We start from the raw sequence: 19378 nt of genomic DNA, 5'->3' as shown, positions 1-19378 counted from the left end.
TTCGAGAATGTGCGATTCGAGGATGTGCGAGCGAGAATGTGCGAGCGAGAATGTGCGAGTGAGAATGTGCGAGCGAGGATGTGCGATGTGTGCACGGTGGGAGGACGTGCAACGTGTTCACGGCGCGAAGGCGTGCACACTGTGAAGATTTTTGTACCCGTGTGTGTGTGGCAAAATTTGTGCATAGCTATCAACATTCAGAGTGCATGGATGTGGGCACTCACTTAAGGCCCCAATATAGTCCGACGTAACGCGCGCGCGCACGTCGCCCTCCGCGACGTTACGTCGGCGAAAAACCGAGGTCTATAGTCCAACGTCACGGCGTGATGGACGTAGCGAGCGCGAGCCGACGCGGCCCAACGTCGCTGACGCGCAAACAGAATCTTGCCTATTTCTCGCCGACCGCCTCAGCCGCGTCGGCCATCCATCCCAGCATTCCTCACGCGCAGTGAAGATGGCGGCTTGCATGTAGACAGAGACTGCGCTATAACCACGCGCGCATTTCAGACACTGTTGCGGAAAAGCTGCTAGAAGGAATTCGAGGGCAGCCCTGCGTTAATGATACCAAGCGGATTGACTATACACAGACGTTCAAAGGAAAGAAAAATGCCTGGGATGCAAACTGTCAGTAGTGCGGCTGGGCACAGCTGTGAGTTCTTCGCTGCGGTGTGTGTACCATGCTCGTTCTAATGCATTGCTCTAGAAGGTGTAACGATGGTGTTGTTTCACTTATCTGCAGTACATTCATTGGAAGAATACCAAAAACTGCGGAAGCGGCTTCGCATAGAGTTGTGACCGGTACACGCCGGAATCGAAGGCCGTACTCGATTTGGCCTCACGGAACGTGAGCGGCTCAACAACCAGGGAATTCGCGAAATTTATGGAATTCTACAGGAGCTGCAGCCAGCCGAGAATGTGATCCTCATTACTGTGTAATCTCTAACTCCTCTGTAATCGTACATACACTTAAATTTTGATTAGTTTTCAGTAAAACACGCACGTACACAATCATCGTTCCGTCTGTAGCCGTCGTCGACGCGGGCTCAGGCTGTTGCTGGGCTGGACGTCTCCACGGCTGCCTGTAAATGCTTTGTGCCATTTGAACATTCGCAGTAAACACATCGCGTCATTGCCTTCATCACAATAGTAATTAGTGCCTTGATAGGCTGCAGCCAGGTCCCTGTAGGTGCCCTATCGTCTGCTCGAAAATGCACCCCAAAAATGTACCAGCCCTCGAGGGCGTCTTGTGCGCATGCGCGCCGCGGCATCGGGCACGCCAGCCGCGCCATCCTGTAGAAGCGGCAGTTTTTTGATGCGCCCGTCATGGCCGACGTGCCGTGGCTGACGTCGCAGACTTAGCCAGTTGCGTCGAAAACGTCGGACTATATTAGGGCCTTTAGTGCAAGGAATGAGTGCACTCTGAAGGTGCAAGACATTAGTCTGATCTCAAACGATGAGACATTCGGCATGGAAATGCTACCATGCTATGGTGATACTCTGCATGGTTGCAAGGCTCCTACATCACACCTCATGTTTGTGTTGTGCATAATACTAATATGCCAGCTTTAGGCCTTGTGCAAGGCCTCAATCAGTTTCTGCTACAGTTATGACACAAAATGTTTTGCAGAAATGATGCTCTCCATGAGATGAGTCTCAAGTGCAAAGAATGCAAGCTTCCAAAAGATACATGTGGTCACCTGGATTGGCTTTATTGGCTGATACAGTGTGGTCACAAAACATCTGCTTTCGGTCCACCAGGTTCGAGCTTGGATGCAGGTTTCCTTCTTCAGCTGCTCTTGGCCTGTTGGATTCGAGCTTGGATACAGGTTTTCGCTGTGCGACATCTGCAAAATGCAAAAAAAAAAAGCAGGACTATATTCCAAAATCCGAAAATTCAGCTGTCTTTACAAAACATTCTGAGAAAGGGGTAATTAGGTGCTCTATTTTTAATTGATAACAATTCAAAAAGTTTCGATTCTGAACTACAGAAATATGACGAACTGACACAAGAATACAGGCGTTCAGCATCAGTCCATCACAAAATCTAATACCTTAGTCGAACAGATATTTCAAGGGTCTTTGAACCATATCCTATCAATCAAAGACATCTGAGCACTGCTTCATGGAAAGCTACAATAACTAGAGTGAACAGAGCAGTCCAGAACTGGAGACTGGACTTTGAGAAATAGAAGTGTGCATTCTAGATATGGCTTAGCACACAGAGCTAGGAATAAAACCAAACCTGAAATGAAAGATTATGCAATTCTACATATATGGTCATAGAAGAAAAACAAAATTGCACACAGAACAGTACGGAAAGTATATCCTTGTACAAAAACAGTTGATAACACATCTTCAAAAGTGCACGAGTATTACTTGAGCCCAGCAGCGAATTATCAATGGCAATAGCGGGGTACAAGAGCTTAGTGAGATGATGGAATCTTTCAATGGTGATCGAGAATGCCATGTAGAAGTGGCACAACTCTCCCCAAGTTTACTAAAAGCTTGGTTAGGATTCATGACGGCCCCTCAGCCTTCCTTCCAATAAGGTCGAGAAATACCCTAACCACCCGAGGCAGTGGAAACAGTGCATAGGGATCAGGTTAACTGGTATTCACAAACATGCCTTGACTAAGACCTTTACTCCAAGCGGTCCTCGAGGCCCCTTTTTTTTTTTTGAAATGAAGTTCCACTTGAATTGCTCCTCGAGTGCATGAGAAAACAGAGCATCTATAAGTGGCAGTGACACTACTATGGGGACACCTAGACTTCCACTTGCAAACATGGGGCATCGCAGCTTTCACACACTGTGCAGACTTCGTTCTACTGCATACCAAGCCTTTCATGAAAGTGGATACAATAAGGATTCACAGACCCACTCTCTGAAGCATTGGCTCCGAGAACCTCAATCTGACGCAAAAATACTGAAACATCGTTTCAAGTACGACCAAGAAAAGCCTCCTAAGTTTCTGCGGCTGACGTTGAGCATGGATAACTATCGTCAGTTGCAGATTTCAATGCTGTAGTTGATCATCGCATTATGCTACTGTGGTGTAAACACATTTCAAGTCATCACCAGATACCTTAGCAACATTTCAGAGCACGCCGAGTGCCAAGTTGCAGAAAGCATTTGATGGCTAACAGCAAATGAAACATGTGCAGTGGTTTCTGTGAACCACTGTAGACAGTGGTGCAATCGTGGGGAATGTCATATTGTAAATAGGAAGACAGCGAGGTACCGGAGGTGCAGTTGTGCCATGGAACACCTGTGCTGCACACATCAATGGCTTTCTGATTGCCTCAAATATACTTGTATGTCTAGATGCAGTGCTGAAGGGGGGGGGGGTCAATTCTGTCTTTTTAGCTGTGGAGAGATATTTGCAGTTGGTGGAAGGCATGGCTTTTCAAGTGCGCTTAAAATTAAAGCTCCTAGCTTGCTTGGAAACAGAAGCGGCATTTGCTTCTGGAAAGACAAATTTGTTGGTTTGGGTGCATGCGCTATAACATGCTTCTTTGAACCTCACATGTGCTCAACGCTCGCCGCTGAGCACTCAGAGGGCAAATATGCAACTAGGTCACTAGAGTTCACAGCAGTTCGAGCAGTTCTCAATGCCTAAATCCTGTTCTACATCAGCCATATGTCACTGGCAGTGAATGTTGATAGATGTGAATTGTTTTCAGCCATTTTTCACAGCTGACTTGTTCATGCAGTCTGCAAAACATATTTTACTAGGCTGTGACTTTTTTTTTAACGTCCAAAAGCGACTCAGGCTATGAGAAATGCTGTAGTGGAGGACTGCAGAAATTTCAACCACCTGGAGTTCTTTAACGTGCACTGATGTCGCACCGCACATGGGCGCCTTGCTTTTAGTCTCCATCGAAAAGCGGCCGCCACAGCCTAGTAGCCTGTGACTCTTGAGGCAGCTTGTCGATGCTGTTCACAAGGACTTGGCATTAGAAAATGAGCATGTTACACGTAGTGGCATGCACTTTCCGGGCCAAATTTTGGCCTTATGGCCCATTCGGTTGGGGGGACGAGAGCAGAGGTGCCGAGCAGTACAGAGAAGTACAGGAGCACGCCGAGCGAGGGTGTAATTTTCCTCCCACGGGAACGCTCTCTGCGTGTCGAGAGCAGTACGCCACGACCATTGTGACCGCACTTCCCTCCCCAGCATTCTCCGCCTACCCGCAGTAGCAGCAGTTGCAACCCGAGAAGCAAACACTCCATGTAGAACTGCTTTGCATGCCTTTGTTCTCACAGCGCGGCGATCTGCCTCCTTTGGCCCTTTCGATGCCAGCAGTGACTCTCAAACCTGAGCAATGCTTTGCAGCCACCATTTAGAGCGTCACCGACTTGAGAAAAGAAAAAAGATGGTGCGGATACACCGCTTTATGTCATGTGACTTCCTCTACACTCGCTTTAGATGAGGGAGCAGCCGGGAGTGCATTCAGGTGCTCTCAGCAAAGGAAAAGACCTCCTCCTCTACCATTGGAAGCCAGTGATTCTACTCCTGCTCTACCACTGGAGGGCACCCACTTGTCTGAGAGCACTTTCGAAGTGCTCTCGAGGGCGCCTGCTCTCCCGCTCGAATTCGCCATTAGTCTTGCCCCGTATGCCACTTGTGCTGTCTGGAGTGGAGAAATATTTCTGAAGGGTAAGTCGGAAGAAATGCTGAAAAGCATTCAAGAATTTGAACTGAACCTTAAGTAAAGAAAAGACTGTTTTCTGCACTTTATGGAGCTGAGGTAGCGTCGAGTGGAGACATGTTTTTGAATTTGGCCACAAGGGTAAAATTTTAATTAACTGTTCCACACGCAAAACACTCATGTTCTAATGTCAAGTCCTCTGAACATTCGGAAGCAAACTCGATATTCACAGGCTGCATGAAAAAGCAGCTGTGAAAAACAGCTGAAAACGCTTAATGTTAGGCAAAATGTCGCTGCTGCTGTGATATTGTTCATGTAGAGCATGACATATGCATTGAGAAATGCTGTGAAATTTAGTGACCAAATTTGTTTATTAAGATTTGATTTGAAGTTGCTGCTACACTTGATCTTTAAGCTTGCAGGGCTCAGGGGAGAGGGAAGAAAATATGCGTGCTTCTTCGCTACATATACACCCAAACCAACAAATTCAACTCGCTGATTTCAGTTTCCAAACAAAGCTTGGAGCCACAATGGTCACTGCACTTGAAAAGCCATGCCTTCTGCCTACCGTGAATATGTCTCCACAGAACAAGTGAACCAACCGCTTTGACAGCACCGTGTGTCCATAGAGTACATGGTACCCCGATGTGACAAGCAAGCCATTGATGCCTGTAGCACAGATGTTGACATTGTTCACAAGGCTCAATCGCGCTACTAGTGGCCCCAGCTTCCTTTACACGTACTTCTTCATCATCATCATCAGCCTGATTATATCCACTGCAGGGCGAAGGCCTCTCCCATATTTCTCCACTTAACCCGGTTCTGTGCTAGCTGCGTCCACTTGACCCCTGCGAACTTCTTAATCTCATCCGCCCACCTAACTTTCTGCCGCCCCCTGCTACGCTTTCCTTCCCTTGGAATCCAGTTTGTTACCCTCAGCGACCATCAGTTATCCTCTCTTCGCACTACATGTCCTGCCCATGTCCGTTTCTTCTTCTTAATTTCTACTAGAATGTCGGTAACTTGAGTTATTTCTCTGACCCACTCTGCACGCTTTCTATCTCTTAATGTTACCCCTACCATTTTTCGTTCCATAGCCCTCTGGGTTGTCCTCAACTTAAGTAGAACTCTCTTGGTTAGCCTCCACATTTCAGCCCCATAGGTGAGTACAGGCAAGATGCAACTGCTGTATACTTTCCTCTTGAGCGATACCGGTAAGCTGCTAGTCATAATCTGAGAGTGCTTGTCAAATGCGCTCCATCCCAATCTTATTCTTCTTATTATTTCCTTTTCGTGGTCCGGATCTGCGGTTACTACCTGTCCTAAGTAGACATATTCGCCTACTACTTCCAGTATTTCGCTACCTAATGTAAACTGCTGTTCCTTCCCGAGGCTGTTGAACATTAGTTTAGTCTTCTGCATACTGATTTTCAACACGTACTTGCTAAGACCAAAAATGGGAAGACTGCAAAAATGGGGGGGGGGAGGAGGCAGCATTTGTGTACAAAAGGGGGAGGCGGCTGCTACTTTCAGGCAGTGTCTGATGCGTCCTAATCTAAACATCCTAAGCATAAAAACATGCAGCAGCAAGCATGCAATGCATGTCTAAAGGTGTGCGTCCGTCGAGATATCTGCAGGCCGCCACTAAATGTTCTCACTACGTCTCTATAGCCAGCGCAAAACTGATCTGCATGCCCACCACCAGTTTTCTCTCAGTACCATCGGAGCGCTGTTTAAATTTTTTAATGCAAAACCATAACTAGCCCATTTACACGTAATTTCATCCGTGACCGTCGTTGGCTGCGTTGGTTCCGAAAAAAAAGAGCAATCACGCCATTGCTGAGCATAGAGCAGCTTAGTAACATAAGGCATGCGGCTGAGCTCAATAAGAAGGATCAGATAACATGACATTTGGGCAAAGCCTTTAACCTCAAGTACACTGAGTGGCTGCCCTTAGCTGAGATCGAAAGCAAAGCCAGCACAGCATCTATATCTACTGTGGCTGCATTAGCTGTGCATCACTGCCTACAAGAAGCGCAGTACACCAACTGTTTTCGCAGCCAGCGACACCTACTCTTACTCGGCTAAAGTCTGTTTTGATTGATTTCCTGCTTAGCCAATGATGCCGATGGTGCTAGTGTGGCCTCTGATGGAGATGCTTGAAATTATAATGCGGCTGCTGATTCCTCGGTGCTGGTTCCGCAAAAGCCATTCTTTGCAGGCAGAAGCCCCTTATCGGAAGATTTAGGGCAGTGATCGTGCAATCAGAAAGTTTGGTCGAACATCTGAAGTCTTCTAAAAAGTCGGAAGGGTTGGCTGCAGGTATGTATGCAACATGCCTTCCCCACAAGTGTGTCCTTGTCTGTGGAAGCCACCAAGCAGAGCAAACTTACTATTAGTCCTCAAATTTGTACCGTAGCTCTGCACTAAGTAGGTTCTGAAACACTGCTCATATACTTAAAATGTGCAGCACCACAGAAGTATGTGATGATCAACTACAGCACTGGAGTTAGTGATAGACCATGATTATGCCTACTTGGTGTCAGAAGCTGGGATGTCAGGAGGAATACCAAAGCCATACCCAGAAAAAATAATGTGCTAGAAGTTCGAAGTTAACCAGGTTTGACCTGGGCTGTCACTCAGCCAATGCTTCAGAGAACAGATCTGTGCATACTCACTGTATCCACTTTAGTAAAAAGCTTGTAAACCCGCAGAACAAAGCCCACAGAGAGAACAAATGATAAGATGTCAAGTGTTTACAAGTTGAGTGCCAGTCTATGAGCCCTCAAGGTCACATAACTGCCAATAAATGAAAAGCAGGCATTCAGGGCTACGTGGAGTTGAAGTCAATGTATTCTTATGAAGTCAAGATTTCCTGTCACTATACTCAATCTCACAAGCTGTCTGCTGCACCTGGTCCATTCGAGATCATATAGATTATAGTAGGTAATTGTGCTCTTAGGTGCCTCTCACCCCTTGAATTGGCCAGGGAGAAAGTAGGAGCACAATGACCTACTTGGACCCTTTGCAAAACTCAATGCGTCACCTATATTATATAGCAAAATCTTGGTGGGAGAATATTTTTGCACATCTTGGGTGCACAGTCACGTGATACATGGGTGATGTAGCCTATATGTCACATACACATATCTCCTAGATTTTTTTTTTTACAGAGGCATGCTGCTTAGTCAAAAGACGCGATGCGCGGGAGTGTAGTGCACACCGATTCTGTGCGTTTGCAATTTTTTGTTTTCGTTCTGTTTCTTCCGATAGTTTGGTGGAACGGCTGGTATGCAATGCGATGCGGGATTCTGGAGTCGTGAGTCTGTTTTTTCACAGCATGTCACCGGGATGGTGCGTTTGCTTTCTGCAGTCTAAAAAAAATGTGCAAGAGTACTTGCCGTGTGCGGGGCTGCATATATATTGAGTACCAGAGTGAGAGTTATTTGCACACACGCATGCCCATACGTGCCCATACACATGCAGTTTTGTAGTGGCGCAAAAAAAAGTAATTCTGTCAAGACAGAGCATCTTCTAAAGGGCACGTAAACTTTGACGTTTGGATTAAGCAATAGAATTATACAAGATGTTTCACATAAGGTTTGCTTTATGGGGTTTAACGCCCCAAAGCGACTCAGGCTTGTATCACATGGGGGGCTTAACTCAAGGTACAAAACCAGCCCATGTGCGGACACAGAAGCAGTCAAACCTTCGGTGCTACAAAAAAAAAAAAAAAAAAGCAAGCATGCACACTGCTCTGTGCTTTGCCGAGGCAGCTCCAAGCCATCACTCACTTGAAACCGTGCTGCCTGCGTTGGCCAGCCTGCCCCCCCCCCTCGATTCATTCATTTTTTCCGCACTGCTAAATAAAAAAAAAAGAAAGCATGCATACTGCTGTGCGTTTAGCTCGCAGGACAGCTAGACTCCCCTCCCATTACCTCCACTCCCCCTTCCCACCCGCCACTCATTTTAAAGGACCAACATCCCAGCACCCTTGCGTCCTTCCCGCACAGACCAGGCAACCCTTTTCTCACTCTCTCCCAGTAGAATGAAAAAAAAAAAAGCCCATGCAGGACATGCAGGAGTGACATAGCCACGTCACTTTTGTTTCAATGAGGTTTGGGTTGCTTTGACCTGAGCAGCAGTATAGGGAGCGCTCAAGATTTGATTGCTTCTGTGCGCAGCACGTTAGAGCACAGGGCTCGATCGGCCACGCTTGTACCTTAAGTTAAACCCGTTGTGTGAAACGATAGTGCCGGAAAATTGTTGGTTCATAAGCTAAGCCACATCTTTTATGAATTTACAACTTAACTTCAAACACCGACGTTTATGTGCCCTTAGAAGATGCTCTCAGTCTCGACAGTTATTTCTTTTCTGCCACTGCAAAACAGCATGTGTGTGGCGTGCGTGTGTGCAAGTAACTCATGCACTAGCCTTGCATGTTTTCATTACAATGAGGAAAACAAATGCACAATCCCTGCAGCGCACTGTGAAGAAGAACACTCTTGACTCCATGTCCTTGCATTGCTCGAATACCACCAACGCCACTAAACCACCGGAAGAAAAAGAATGAAAGCTAAGCAAAAGATAGCAAATGCACAGAATCGGCGCTCACTCTAAATTCCCTTGCATCATGCTTTTTGACTGAGCAGCGCTTCTCTCTCAAGGAAAAAAAGAATACAAACTCCACAAGATATGTGTACATAACACATAGGCTATGTCACTGATGTATCACATGATTGTGCACTGAAGACATGCAAAAATATCCTCCCAATTCCCTTTGGGGCAGAGGGTGCAATGCTGAATATTTCTGTATCAAACCTCATGTTATGCACGAATCTGACGAGAAGCATGCCTTCACTATTGAAAACCAGAAGGGCGGAAGTGGGGGGGGTTATGAATTTTGTTACTGAGTGGAGCAGGTAATGGATGTGGTCATTGTCACAAGAAATGTCTCCTGGCAGCCACCTATTTCTGCCCCCAAAACAGGTTTGGTCGCCACAGTGAAGGGGTTTGCGCTGAGCAGAGAAGCATTGCAGAAATATTCTGCCAGAAAAACCCCATACTTCATTCATGGTCTATGATTACATATGGCATAGTATTATCAATAACACTCCCCTGTTTTCTCTTTTCACTTTACATACAAATTATATTCGCACTCAGTTTAGCTACCAAAAAAGTGCAGGGGGGCCTTTTAGAGAGGAAATTTGTCAGAGCTGATTTATAAGAAAGCAGCCATCAACGGGTCTAGTTGAAGACAAGAAGACCAGAAAAATAACCCTCCAGAAAGGTCTTCAAGGAGTTCCAATTTGAGAAAAATTTATTCACAGTAGTTTTGCATAAATGTGTGAAATTTAGGAAAACAAAGACAAACATGCTGAAAAAAAGAAAAATTAAATAGGGACAAGAGAGGTGGCAACTGCGAAAAAGAGAGCCACCTGTAACCGTCATCTAGACGCATGCCAGGCTGTCACTTTGGGTTTATATTATATAGGCTCATGCTCTCTTCGATTGTTCCCTCTGAAGTGCACTTTTAGTTTTCATGTAGGCTTGCTTTTAGAGAAAAACCATGCAATTTTTTTGAGAATTTTAAGCAGCAAATAATTTCAGGAGTTCCAAAGCTCCTTGAAATAGTTCCTGAAAACCAAGCGTACTCAATGATATCAAAGACCTGTGTAAACCACACTCCATGATCATCATATTGAAGGGAATGGCTTACCAGCCCAGCCTCTGGGGCCTGTGCCCAATAAAGTATGGATGCATCATGTAGAACTTATGAAATCAGCTGGTAATGACATCTGTTTCAAAACTTCTGGCTTTTCCTATCTTAAAGTAAGCTCGCATTTTCAGTAAGTAGCACTTTAGTGGATAGAATGCAGTATTTATAATAAAAGACAGCTTCAGCTTGTCCTCAATGTCCTTTTATTACTCTAAAGCTGAACATGAGCTATGAGAGACATCAAGAAGGAGGGCTCTGGGTTAATTTCCAGAGCCCTCTTCCACAAAAGTTCTTCAAGCTATGCAGTGGCACCAAATGTGGGCAGGCAAATTTGCATTTTGCCTATATCAACAGGCCACAGGCACCATTCCACTCCGCATTCTCAAACTCAACAGCCAAATGTCATAGCCAATAAGCAACGGCAGCAAGCAAAGAAAACACTGAAGAAACCTAAATGTCAAAATAAACATGAGAGGTCACAAATGCAGTAGTGGGTTAGGCAAATAAAAAACTACACATACTGAAAGATGTCTTCAGTACTTACATCAATGTCCTGCTTCTTGCCCACCACAGCACAGCACAATTCCGGCAAAGGGTATAGAGCTTGAAGGAGCCATTGCTTACGAAGCCACATGGAACTTGCTGCAAGGTAAAAAGTACCATGACCCAAGAAATTAGTGAAAACGTAATATGGTGCAACACGTACATGCAGAGGCTTTGTGAGCAAGAAATAAAGGCACAGAGTAGGAACACCACAATACTGTTTTTTTTTCTTGAAATGATGCACGACATGCTGGTGCAGGTCACTGCATGAAATTTGCCTCTGCCTGCTAAATAATCTTAAATTATTATTTTTTTAATTCAAAATTTCACTTTGGGATTCAATTAGTTGAAGGGCGATTGCCTACAATGCCAGAGAAGAAACAATGTTGACATCACCCGAGACATACCAACAGTGAAATAAAATAACTCCTTTCACTCCATCTCGTCGCCAGCCTGGCAAAAGAGCAAGTCAGGCATCACAGTGCCCCTAGTTACAAATAAAAAAGCATTTACTTGACCTTAACTGCAAGTGCATTTTAACAGCCTATCCATAATCCACCAGTTCCCACTAGGTTCGAGATCAGACAAGCCCTCCCTTTCTTTATGCTTTACATCGAGCGAGCACCTTAATTGGTACTGCAGGGCCTAATACATGCCTGCAACTACAATACTACTTTTCTAAGAGATGTGGAACTTCATTAAAATTCATTTTATGACCGAAGTAGCAAAGATTGTATTTTATCTTGAAAGAAGCAGCAAGAAAAAACAAGGGTATGAAAGGAGACAATACGGGCACTAGCTTACAACTAATGTTTATTGAAGCACACATGAAATATATAGAGAAGACGAGCAACAACGCAAACCACTCAATCACTGATAAGCAAAAAGCAAGACATGAATCACTAAAATTTAAGAACAGTTCCCTATCTAGATAACCCAACTCACTGCATGGTAACATGATGGATGGCTCACTAACACATTCATTACCTAGTTGTAAAATATGTCTAGCTTCAATGATTTCTCAGCTGATTTGCAATGGATGACAGCCAGAATGTGCACAGCAGAAAGAAACTGAAAGCAACCAGTGCATTCTTACAATGCACAGCCAAGTTGACCTCTAACTATATCTACTCAAATGGAACCGTTCGGAAGTTTTAGTGATTCATGTTTTGCTGTCTGCTTATTGGTGACTGAGCGGTTTGCAGTGTTGCTTGGCATTATATATTTCTTATTTGCATCAATAAACATTAGTTGCGAGTTAGCCTCTGCTTGCTTCTTTTCACGTCCTTGTTTTTTCGTGCTGCTACTTTCAAGATGACACCTTACCAACTCACCCAAATTACATCCTTATGATTGTATTTTAGTCAGTGAAATTTTACTTCATGTGACACTAATCAACACACATGACCACGTTTCATGGAACTTAAAGCCAATCAATGAGAGCCTCATCATAAAGCATGAAAGTTGGCTCAGATATGCAGCTCTCCATGCCAACACAGCTTGCACAGACATGATTTTCTGTGGTAAACAAAACACTGGGCTGCTGCAAGGGCGGTACAGAGCAAGCAGAGGGTGCTCTGACACTGAGAAGAAATGTGGCATTGAATCTTGCTGTACATGGAGGCAATGTTTTGGGGCTATGCAGCCGAGTCTAGGTACGAAAGAAAAGGAGAAAAGTTTCTGTCCCCTTGCCGTGAAGAGTGGTTTGCTCACTATTTGGGCTAGGAGTGTACTGGGCTGAAGTGAAGGGAGGAAGTTGGAGAGTTAATGCAAGGTCACTAGGGCTGAAGTAACCCACTCTACATGGCAAGGGGAAAGAGGTATGTTGCCTCTTCCTTTCTGCCTAACTTCAGCTGCATAGCCACAGTTATCCCCGAGTATAGTGATGAGCTACCGTGATCAAGACTTGTAGAACTGAAAACTGAAAGTAACAAAGGGGTATGGCATGATTAAAATATCTATGGTGTCCAGGTGAATAGCACGCTGCACTCCAGGGTTGCTGACTGCGCATTTACTTATTTTATATTTAAAAAAAAAAACAGTAGTTAGTGAACCATAAATATAATACTTCTGCTATTATCAAGATTCCACAGCTCTGTAAACTGCATGAAGAAAGTGAAACTCAATAGCTTGCACTGACAACTCACCAGGCACCCACTGGTGAAATAAAAGTGGAGCGAAATGTCATCTGCATTCACCACATTCATCATGAAGGTATTGCAGACACTAAGCATAGCTCACCATCATAGCACTTCTGATATCATATCCAAGCCATCTATAAAGCTACCTAGCTTGTTACATGAACATATCAACCGATGACTTTTCAATGGTCATATGACTGACCAAATTCTCATGAAAAAAAAAATGTTTATGACTAAATCAGCACTTTTCTCAGAGTTCACTGCATGGGAGTGAGTTCGTCAACTGCTAGTGTTTCAGAAAAAGGGGTCATCAAACTGTAAGTAACCTGAGTTGAGTTGCAAACAACAAAATTTCGGAGAGTGGTGAGGAGCAGACTTTGTGGCATTACGAAGGTCATCTACTAACGCTAACAGTAGGCAACCTTGATTTGATGACAGGGTTCAACATGCCAAAGAAACAGACAATGAGGGTCAGCAATAGTAGGTAGCTCTGGGTAATTTTGACTATCTGCACTTCTTCAATGTGCACTGACACTGTACAGCACATGGGGACTTAGCGTTTTGCTACCACCGAAATGTAACCACCCCGGCTCAAACCGAGCCCGCGTCACCCAGCTCACTAGTCAAATGCCCTAAACACTGAAACCACCACAGTGGGGTGCAGGCAGCCTTGAAGAGGGTTACATTTGCAGGCATGTTTTGTACAAGCCAAGCTTATATAAGCTGGGTATGGCCAAGCTGCGGCTAATGAGTAGCATGAGGCTCCTTGCAAAGTGCAGATACCGACAGCTTGGCACCTGTCCACCACCCACCATTTGCAGTATTTCTGCCTCTACAGCCAGCTTCTCTGTTCTTTCTCCTTTAAGTTCCAAACCACCTATTGTTTAGAATTCTTTTGAACAATGAAACAATGAACAATGAAACAATATGCCACCCTTATGGACATACATCTAAAAGAGCTGCTCACGACTGTAACCATGCTCATTCGAGAATTTCAATATGCTTGCTTTACAAATGGGGCAGTAGAGGCATATTAACAATCGTGGCATGAGTTCTTCACTGTGACCACCAGCTTTGTTAAATGAAAAAAAAAAAAGTCATTATCATTTACTTTGCTCTTTGTAAAATGTTGCCTTTTTAGTCAAGAGTTCTCATTAAAGGTATGGCAGCAGTTGCGTAGGCCCATAGCTAAAGAGCTCTCTGACATATGCCCGCATTGTATTAGCTTGCTCGTATATTGAACTGAGCCTTAGCAAGCTTCGCGGTGATGCAGAGATGTTTGCCCATGCTAACATCTTGGCATTTCCATAATGGCGCAGATCAGTGTCTTCACTCTACTTGTGCTATGAGCATTCCTGTCATTAGCACATATTGAAAGTAAAAAGGATGACAGCAGGCAATGTGACATATGCCAGCAGAGACACGTTCACCTGCTTTTCCTCTGCACATACAGTGAATTACAATCCCAGAAGTGAAGTGGTCTGCCTGCTCCGCAAAAGAGCACCTGCATCCAGTACAGATTGTGTCCCCATTGCGTTTGGAACTCATGCCAGCGCAAGTAGATGGTGCCCATGAACTGACAGAAGAATTGCCTGTTATTCTGTGTGCTAGCCCGTGCTTCGTCTACACGTGCCAGCTGTTTTTAAACCTGTAATAGGTCTGCATTTCTCCCGCTGCTTCTTGGGATGGCATTGACATCAACAGTTTATGCCATTCTTTCGTATAGCCGAGTGCGGGCAAGCAGGGTAAAATTTCTTTGGCACTATTCTCTAATAAAAGGAAGTCGCAGTTCACCATTTTCACTGTTTCAGAGTTCAGGAATGGCTTTAAGATCATGAATAGCACATAAAGATGATTTCCGCACAAAATCTTCTAGTCACACTCCGAGCTGAGGTCTTTAAAAAAGATTATTGCATAATACTGCTACTCTTAGACTTGCTGTCCTCAAGAGTAAGCACTAGTTCATGACAGCAATTTGCATTCATAGCAGTGGCAAGTAATAATCATCTATTATGGAGCACAGAGGGCACAGTCAGCACAGCAGAGCATGCTACTGGAAATAGAAGGTGCAGCTGAACAAATACTCAAGCAAACTTCTAGCCGGTTCTGTTGATTTCGGAAGAGCAATCCACTGCTCCAGGGACCGATCTTGGCTCAGCAATCGCTCCCCATCTGCATTGGGAAGATGGGACCTGTGTTCCGGATCTGCATTTGGAATACAGTTACTCCAAAAAGAGCAGAAAATAATGTTCTGTAAGTCACTAAACCCTGTGATTGGAATTGACTATTAGTAAAGTCTTGTCAATTATCACCTCGATCTGCTCATAATTTAAGTAGCATTATAAAAGTCTGCGATTCTGCAGGAACCTCTGATCTCACACCAAGAATTCAGTGCCCATAGCAGGCACAACACGCATCTAGAGATGCCAGGTAATGTAACTCGAAAGAAATGTTATGCTAACTCTTCTTTACCTACTAAGAGAGCAAACAGTATTTCTGTCATCGAACCTTCTTTTAAACACTATTTCATGGCAATGGCAAAAGGCATTTCGAGTCAACTGGAGGTCTAACCTAGTACAGTGGCGATGAACGAGCCCCTGAGCCTGCCATGTGCCAAGGCGTAAATGCACTTCACTGCAATGTACGAGTAAACAAGTGGAAGGCTGGAAGCTTGAACAATCTGTTTCCAGTAAACAGTGACATTTGGGTGGTTAGGTTGGAATACCAAGCAAGCACTCTGCCCATAGCTTTATCTACTAGATTTCCTCTCAAAGGTATAACCAGCAAACAATGTCTGCAACTTAAGCCAGGAGTACAATCCCAGCATGTTCTGAATGTTCTGAAGACTTCGATCATCACATTTACTTTTTAATCATGCCGGTCACCTCAACATCAAATCAAAGCAATATATGTGGCAGCTTATGGAACCCTCGCACATACAAAACACACCGAGAAATGCAAGCCAGTCAGTCTAAAGGCAGCCTATCATCAGCATATTGTTCATGGCCTTCACAGGGCCACCAAGTTTGCTCCCTGACCACCCTATGAACATGCAGTGTTTGCACCCCAAATCGGGTTAAAGAAAATGTGGCGGCTCTTTAAATGAAATAGGAGCAGTGCACCAAGAAAGGCAAAAGTTCGTCCCTAGCTCCCATTATGTCAACTGAAGAATGTGCAGAGTCAGACAAGAAATATGGATTTCTGAAAACATGTATTCTGTATAGAAATATGAGTGATATCTAGGAATCTAGGAAGATAGTGGTACCAGTGCAGTAAGCAGTCTGCCCCTTGTGCATCATGAAGGGCCAATGCTCTCGAACTTCCAAACCTTTTATCATGCCAAAACATGCTCAACCGATCAATTATGAATTGTGAGAGGCTACACACTCTAAAGTGGAAACAGTTCCATGCAAAAAAAGTAAAAAGAAGCCAAATGCAGAATGTGATGTGACTGTTCAAACAATGTCTGGAAGTGCATGTGGCAACCAAGCCATTCATAAATGTGGTAGCCATTCATAATCTAGATCCAGACACAACACTAATTCCATATCAACATCTACCGTTGCTTCTACAAAACATGCATAAATTTAAACAAAAACACCACAACTGAATGATACTTTAAGCAAAGGCTTGCTTTGCTTGGAATTCTGCATGCACTCTTCATTTTGAAACTTGCATGAATTTCATATTCTCACATCTGTGATGAATCAGTGGTATACTGAGTACAGAAAAACTGCACATTTTGATTCACATTTCATATTAGAGAAGATGAAAATGGGGCATCTCAGCACTAAGATTTTTTTTCGCTTCATTTGTAAATAATTAAACAAGAAAATCAATGCTATTGGTACTGTTGAATGCATAATTACCTTTACACCTTACTGACATTTCTGGACTGAAGGTCTGAGTTTGGTGTCTGTCATTTATATGCGCTTAGTAGTTTTTGGGGATTACTTCAGTCACGACCAAAGTATGAAAAAGAAAATATCAAGCCCAATACAGGCGAAAAAATTCAAAATAGCTCAAAACTTTTTTTTTTCCCCTTCTGCTACCCACGGCTCGACAATGGAGTTTAAGTACGGTTGCAGCTGAATCATACTGCCGTCGCATGTTCGCCGGCTCCATATCTCGTCATCCGCAATATTTATGGAACATAAGAATAATGATCTAGCCCTGTTGTAACGCAGGTAGGTTTTACCACTTATTCAATCCGTGTAGTTGCAACTGCACAAGCGCCGGATCTTCAACTGCAGCGCAACATAAGGCCCGGGTCGAGGCACTTGGAACTGGCCCATTCTAAATTCTTGCCGAAGGCTGAATTGCAGTAGGCGCCAGCATCGTGCTCCCCGCAATGGTCTTACGAGTGATGATTTGTACGTCATATTCTACTCTGAGCGTGCAGCCCCTGGCACTAACTGTCTCTTTTCCTAGACACTGCAAACGCATTCACCCTTCCCTCGTCAAAAGCAAACTACCGTATGTTATAATGACATGCGCCTCTTGATGTTTACGAACTAGCGCTGTGTTGGCATGCATCATCAGTTCTGCGCAAAGTTTTTAGGAGAATGTACAGGGAAGATGGAAATTAACTTACCTCCGAGATGTCAAATGTATGCCGAGTGGTGGCCGCCCTCCAATAGTCCCGTCGTCAGCGTAGTGTTTGCAGTGAGAGCGCACAAAGGAAACGCACTACCTGTCGGGCACGCGAGCACACTTTTTGCACAGGTATGCACACAACCTTACCACGCTTCTGCACATCGCACGAGCTATTTTGTTGCGCTCTGTGCCTCGTATATCTCGAAATAAAGAGCCGCCAGCAGCAAGGCCCCCAACAACACACAAGAGAAAAAGGCGCGACGCCACCAACTCATAATGGCTACGGCTAGCACTTCGATCCGCTTCGGCTGCCTCGTCTGGTTTCGACTTGTTTCGGTTTCGGAAGTCGCTGACCTAACGACTTTGCTGCTCGCCGAACAGTGGCAAGCACGATGTCGGGCGTCTACGCGCTAACGCTGCATGTTTGTCGTGTATACGCGCCTGTAGTTTGTACATTCAAAAATTAGCAGTGCTAGCGAAAGACCACCGTGAGTTTCGCTTCTTTTCTCGCGATGCTGGACAAACTGCGTGCTTTGCTTGTCATGGACGTTAGGTTGACCGCGGTCTGTGGTTCGGCGAATCGGAGCTTTGGCCCAAATTCATTGCCAAGTTCCTTGCGAAAACTCCTGTTCATAAACAGTTACAGTGGCAATTGTTTGTTTGTTAATATTGAAAGACTATACGGCGTTTTACAGATCAAGTGATTTGTTTGGAAACAGAAGATGCTGAATTAATTGTGCTCGCTCATAAAAAACAGTGGGCGAGCCCAATTCGGCTCGCCCGCTGTTCCTTTATGGGCGCCACATCTATGGCTGTCAGCTCGAACTGGTCACCTGAGAGCGATAATTTCTTGTGTGATATGTGCCTCACTACTTCAGTGTTTAACTCTTAAATGGTGACGAAATTTTTGAATGCCTGTAGCTTATAGCAAAAGCAAGGACAGTGGGGTGAAAGCCTGAACTCTCAATCAGGAAAGATATGCGATATGCAAAAATAGCTTACCGGTCAAGCTTCAAGTGAAGGCAGTGTGGGGTGTTTGCACGCTCTTTACTTCAATTAAGAAACTGACCATACAAATATTTCAACTTATCTCTGTGGCCTACAGCATACAGTAAAGAAGCTAAAGCAATCAAGCTGCTCTTTCCATGCAGCATAATGATTATGCACTGCTGGTGGAAACTGCACAACATATATTCGTGGAGTTGCACATGCAGCTTTCCTCAATGCCTCTCGCGTGACGCAGCCTACAGTTACACTGAAAAATATGCCAAATAAAATACATTTCCTTGCAATATGATGATTCAGCATATATGTGTATAGTGTGCATAGCTTCAAGATGCAACACATACTGTTGGTATCGCCTCTCATAAAGTACAAGGATTTGTGTATCTCTTCATTAGTCTAAGATCACCGATTCAATCCTTTCTTTTTTTTCTTTTTATTTGACATTGAGACGGACAACATTTGCAAGTGTCATTACGCAGCAGAAAGCTTCAATTCAGAGTAGTGCAGTTCAGCAAATTTTTGCTATAGTCTCAGGAAACTTAAAAATGGTGTATATAGGTGTAGATGTGCAAGTCAAAACTCAAAAGGCTGTAGGAGCTGTTTTGCTCAGCCTATCCTTGTGCTGAAAAAGAGAGTCAGGCTGGTTGGTTATAATGAGTCGATTAAGTGAACAGTGCTCTAAGATAGTAAGGGAGATAAAGAAGCAGAATTGTTGTCATCTTCTCTC

The 19378-nt window shown here is 44.4% G+C and overlaps 1 long non-coding RNA gene across 4 annotated transcripts; it reads right to left on the bottom strand.

The window, feature by feature from the left end:
* Window positions 1–1684: 1684 nt before the first annotated feature.
* Window positions 1685–18979, bottom strand: LOC146184569 (uncharacterized). Of its 4 annotated transcripts, none has more exons than XR_014708892.1 (4): window positions 17645–18979; window positions 15135–15275; window positions 10911–11008; window positions 1685–1844 (listed from the first exon to the last, which is right to left on the bottom strand). It is a non-coding gene; the product is annotated as an uncharacterized LOC146184569 (long non-coding RNA). The 4 variants fall into 4 exon arrangements; XR_014708889.1 differs by having other exon boundaries at window positions 15135–15255; window positions 17645–18975; XR_014708891.1 differs by having other exon boundaries at window positions 15135–15222; window positions 17645–18975.
* Window positions 18980–19378: the final 399 nt, after the last annotated feature.

Source organism: Amblyomma maculatum, chromosome 7 (genome assembly GCF_055883805.1).
Source record: "Amblyomma maculatum isolate TAMU_Amacu chromosome 7, ASM5588380v1, whole genome shotgun sequence".
NCBI lineage: Eukaryota > Metazoa > Arthropoda > Arachnida > Ixodida > Ixodidae > Amblyomma > Amblyomma maculatum.
Note: the sequence above shows the minus strand (reverse complement) of the source record. Positions and strands in the feature narration are given on the sequence as shown.